Source organism: Giraffa tippelskirchi, chromosome 6 (assembly GCF_054371585.1).
Source record: "Giraffa tippelskirchi isolate mGirTip1 chromosome 6, T2T-mGirTip1v1.2.pri, whole genome shotgun sequence".
NCBI classification, from domain to species: Eukaryota; Metazoa; Chordata; class Mammalia; order Artiodactyla; family Giraffidae; genus Giraffa; species Giraffa tippelskirchi.
The window spans coordinates 39,767,522-39,773,402 of NC_137280.1; the positions used below are offsets into that span (position 1 = coordinate 39,767,522).

General features: G+C 36.4%; 1 protein-coding gene across 2 annotated transcripts in view; it reads right to left on the reverse strand.

The window, feature by feature from the left end:
* Positions 1-5,881, reverse strand: part of HNF4G (hepatocyte nuclear factor 4 gamma) — a 436,782-nt gene that overhangs the window by 250,213 nt on the left and 180,688 nt on the right. The window lies entirely within an intron of this gene.

Consider the following 5,881-nt stretch of genomic DNA (forward strand, 5'->3'; position numbering starts at 1 on the left):
ACCTCAGGCCCATTACTTCTTTCAAGCACTGGGTCCTTTGCCCCATATTCTTTCTTTTCCAAACCCCAAATTTTCCTTTTCTTAGATTATTAACTATTCCCTTCCTTGAAAATATTACCTAAGACACACCTAAATGCCATTTTCCCAAACCATTTCTTTCCTTTTATGATTTTTCATTTAACTCAGAGAATCCTTGAGTTTTTCTGCTTTAGACACTGACACACACAGACTGTATTCATTACTAGGTCTGATGTGATTTCATGCTCCATGTGTTGTAAATATAGAGTCATGGTTATTTATTTTGTTTCTTTAGGTCAAAGAGTTGTGAAGACCTGTAAATATTTCCTTTAAAAATTATTTGTATTCATTTCTTTTCCACTATTTTCACTGCCAACTCTTTGGTCAGTCTCTGGCTTTGCATCTGAATTACTACAACATTTTCTTAATTGGCATCTCTTACTCTGCCTCCTTTTTTGAATCTCCTATAAAGCTATCAGATCAATCTTGCTTAAATAATGATTTCATTATGGTACTGTCAAGTAAATACATCTATAGTGATTTTGTTGCTGTTATTTTGCCACTAAGACATGTCCAACTCTTTTGCAACCCCATGGACTGTAACCCGCCAGGCTCCTCTGTCCGTGGGCTTTCCCAGGCAAGAAAACTGGAGTGGGTAGCCATTCCCTTCTCCAGAGGACCTTTTTGACCCAGGGATCAAACCCACATCACCTCTATTGGCAGGAGGATTCCTTCTACCATACAAATATGAAAATCCTCTGATAAGTAAGCTCTTCCAGAATACGACTCCATCCCAAACGTCAGAAATTATTGCCCTGCCTCCCCAATATGCATCCTTACCTAATGAGTCAAGTCTTTTTGTCATGACAGAAAGGTGACTTTCACATCAAAGCAACTTTAGACTTCCTAATGTTCGTAAATTTCAATATTTAGCTTCTCTAGAGCAGACACTCCTTATTAGTTTTGTGTTTTAAATGCTTTCCTTAAAGCCAGCTCTAAGAAGAAATAAAATAATTGTTGATTGAATGTATAAATCTGTAAAACAGCATGCAGGCTTTTGGACAGAATGTTCTCTATATATATCTATTAAGTTCATCTGGTCTAACTGGTCATTTAAGGCCAGGGCTTCCTTATTGATTTTCTCTCTGGATGATTTGCCCATTGATGTAAGTGGCTATTATTTTAAGCTGATCATCTCTTATATTCAAATATATTCTAATAACCCTTAATTTTTACTTTCCCCATCATGTTTAATATTTTTGACATGTTTTACATCCTTTTGTTTTGCGTATCCCTTAACTACTTATTGCAGATATTGATTATAACTTTTGTCTTTTAACCTTCCTACGAGCTTTGTAAATGGCTGATTTACTACCTTTACTGTATTTTTGCCTTTACCCACCTACATACTTTTCATATTTCTAGACACGGTCTCTTCTTTTCTGCTCAGAGAAGTCCCTTTGACATTTCTTATAAAGCAGTTTAGTGGTGCTAAACTCTTGGCTTTTGTTTGTCTATAAAAGTATATCTCCTTAAAATCTGAATGATAACCTTGCTGTATATAGTTTTCTTGGTTGTAGGTTTTTTTTCTTCCCCCTTTTATTACTTTAAATACAGTTGACCCTTGAACAACATGGGTTTGAACGGCTTGAGTCCATTTACACGCAGATTACTTTTTTCAATAAATATACACTATAGTACCACATGATCACTGGGCTTCCCTGGTGACTTAGTGGTAGAGAATCCACCTGCCAGTGTAGGAGACACGGGTTTGATCCCTGGCTCAAGAAGATCCCCTGGAGAAGGAAATCCCATGGGTAGAGCAGCCTGGTGGGCTACAGTCCATGGGATTGCAAAGAGTCAGATACAATTTAGCAACTAAAATAACAACAACTGTATGATCTGTGGTTGGGTGAATGGGCAGACATGGAGCCACAGATAAAGTGGGCCAACTATAAAGTTACATGGAATTTTTGACTGTGGGGGTTGGTGCCCCAATCCTTGTGTTGTTCAAGGGTCAAATGGATAACACTTCTGTCCTGCAAAGTATACAACCCCACTAGCCTTCAAACCCAGATGTTCTGGGGTCTCATCTTCCCTGTGCAGGACCTCTGGACTGGGGAACTGGATGTCAGTCTCGGACTCTTCGCTCTTTAGGGAGAACCTCTGCAATTGTGATTATCCTCAGCTGCCTTTGTGGGTTTGTGGATTGCCTACTCGGTGTGTTGGCCTGACTGTACCACATCTTTAACCCTCCTAACTGTCTTCTGTGGTTCCTTTTTTATATAGTTAGTTTTGAAATCTATTTTGCTAGTCTTCAGGTTATTTTCATTGATAGTTGCTCTGTAAATAGCTGTAATATTGATATGTCCATGGGAGGAGATGAGCTCAGGATCTTCCTACTTTGCCATCTTGGCCACACATCCTCAGGAGTGCATTACTTTCTGGAATCTTCAGGGAAGAATCTGTTTTTTTTTTTTCCAGCTCCTAGAGGCTGTCTGCATTTCTTAGATACTTATTCTCCCCCATCTTCAACAGTGGTCAGCTGATTCTTTCTTATAGTGCATCTCTATGACACTGACACTTCTGCCTCCTTTTTCAGCATTTGAAGGCTCCTTGTAATTACATTACTGGGTAATTTTAGATAATCCATGACAACTTCTATATCATAAGGTCAGCTGACTAGCAAACTTAATTATATCTGCCACTTTAATGCCCCCTTGCCATGTAACATAACTTATTCACAAGTTCTGGGGATTGGAACATGAATGCCTTTCAAGTGAGGGCATCATTCTGCCTATCACAGTCTACCGTCCAGCACTGAAACAGTCACATCTGTCGCATATTCAAAATATATTCATCACATATTAATATTTTCCAAAGTCTCAGCCAACTGGAGCATTGACTTAAAGTTCAATACTTCATCTAAATATCATCAGCTTAAAAGTCTCAGATCTTACTATCTAAATCAGGTATGGTTAAGGTTCTGGTTATAATTCATCCTGAGTCACAATTCATCTCCAGTTGTGAACCAGGAAAATTCAATAAACAGGTAATTTTCGTCCAAAATGCAATGGTGGATAGGCATCAGATGGTATTATATAAACAGTATCCCCTAAAAAGGAAAAAAAAATTTTTTTAAATGTCACTGGTCCCAAGTAATTTAGATATCATCTGAAAGAGCTCCACTTGATTTCAAGTCTTGCAAATAATCCTTTGTGGCTTGTGACTCCACTTTTTGGGCTCCTAACTCTGGCCTAGGATTCCTCTTCAAAGACAGTGTATGTTTTCAGTTGATTCGTTTTATCAACCTGTTGGAGATGTGACAGTCAGTACTATCTCACTCCATGCCTTATGGCCCAAGCTGGAGCTTTTCTCCTGGTATAACATTATCAAGAACTTTGTGGTTCTGTGTGTATGCTATAAGAAATCACTTCATTAGACAAGAGTGCTCTCCACAAACTTCTCTTGGAAAACCATACTTTGTGGGCAACCTTATACATTCTATGGCTTCCTTGAATTTCTAGGTAAACAACTAACTCCAAAACTTTTATATCAGGATCTATTTTCTCAATTCTAGCCCTATGTATCTAGCCACCCACTATACATATACACCTGAGATCTTATAGTCCCTAAATAGCAAATACTTCAAAATGAATCATCATCTCCAAATATACTTTTCATCTGGTATTTCTTAGCTCATTAAATAGTACTACAACCCACTTGGTACTGAACCCAGAAAACTTGCAGTCATTTCTGATACTTTCTTCTTCTTCAGCCCCCATATTGAATTAACTACCAAATTGTGTTGATAATACCACCAGATATTTCACAATCAACCGAGTACTATCTTACTACATCTACTGTTGTCTAAGGAATCATAATCTATTTTCCAAGCTAGTACAGCAGTAATATTCTATCAGTTCTCTGAGTATCCATTTTTGTTTGTTCTAACCCATGCAGTGCAAAGTGCAACCATATCAATCTTCTGGGAAAGGCAAATATGGTTATATCACTTCCTTCTTGAAAGTCTTTTGCTCTAGGATAAGGACCAAAGTATATCACATAGCCTATGAGTCCTAACAGAATCTACATCATGACTATCTCTCTCTTTTCATCACCTACCACTTGTCCTTTCAGGTTAGGACTATTTCAAATATTCTTTCTTGTCTTATAATCTTTGCACATATTCCTTCCTCTGCCAGGAGCAGTTTCCAATTTCTTTCCACTACAGCAAATGCTTTTGCCGACATACAGCCTGCTCATTTTCAGGTTTCATTCTAAATTAATGTCTTCAATACACGTCCTCAGGCCACTTAAAGAATGTTAGATCATTTGTACTAGGCATCCATAGCACACAGTACAGCTCTTTTACCATATGTAATACACTTGAGATAACTTGTTCAATGTCATTTCCTCTAGCGTGTAAGTTCCTTGAGTGAAGGTTTGTTGCTTGTTCAACTAAAATAGATACTGGCTGAAGTAAAAATTCAATAAATATTTGACAATTTATCCAAAACTTATAGAATGAAAAACATATATATATATATAGAGAGAGAGAGAGAGAGAGAGAAATAGATGTTTCTCTGAAAAGATGTTATCATTTATTACAAAATATTATAGCAGACCTACAATGAGTGAAAAAAAAAGAAGAAATACAGGTTACTGAGAGTAATATCAGTCATGGTAGAAATGAAATTAAAAGCACTGTACTTTGGCCCTCTTTTATTAAAGGACTCACAATAGCATAGGCAAAATAAATCTGCTTGGAGTGGTAATCATCTTCTAAAATTGTCTTTCCGCTTTCCACTAGTTTCTAATTTCTTTAATGGCTCACTAGCTCAGCATTTTGTACCTAGAGATGACAAAAGAACAATCTGAAAATATTTTTAATGAATTAGTGAGTGATTAAATGTGCTACTTTCCCCAAACTACATATTTCCCTATTTATGTCAACAAATTTTACTTTATGAACACCATTAAAATAATATTTATGACCTCTGCATTATTATTATAATTGCATGTGCAAGCTTTTCTAACTTACAGTGTATGCAGGGGTAGTTGTTCCATAAAATATGCTCAGTTGTTCAGAAAAACTAAAATCTAGAAAATGTTAATTATCATAAGTAGATGTTTCTGAAAATATGACAAAAGAACACAATGTTTTCCAAATTCTGCTTAACATTTGATTTTTAATAAAATTCTAGACATAAGCATACTTATGGGTCTACTTTAAAATATTTGAAAATTCTAGCTGAGCCCACACAACATATCAATTTTCCCAGAAAATTTCTCAGAAATAACATTTCAAATTCTGAATAACACCTATTAAGGCTTAGTCAGTGAGGAAACAATATTGTGTAGACAGATGGTAACATGTTAACTATGAACTCCTCTTGTTCAACACGTTTAATGCTTTTTGCTACTTGGAAAATAAAGTTTAGTTTATTTCATAATATAACCATTTTTAAAGATTAAAGTTCCTTTTCTGCCTAAGAGAACAATTCCTAAGTGTTAAGGGGGAACATTATTTGTTAACTAAAAGGTCTGTAACTATCAAAATTAAAGGGAGAAAGGAGATTCGAAACCTGCTTATAAGACCCCATTCTTTAGTTTAGCAACAACCTGCTATCTGTTGCAGGTTTGATCCCTGAGTCAGAAAAATCCCCTGGAGTAGGAAATGGCCACTCCATGGAGCTGCAAAAAGCAGGACACAACTGAGCACAAGAACAAGAGAGTGCTAAAAGGCTTGTTAGCAGTCTTTATTAACCCTCTTCATGGAAGTTATTATAAAAGCTGTAAACAGTTCTTTATGACGTCACAGTGGACACTGCAAGTAATGCACTCTAGAACAGTTCATGTT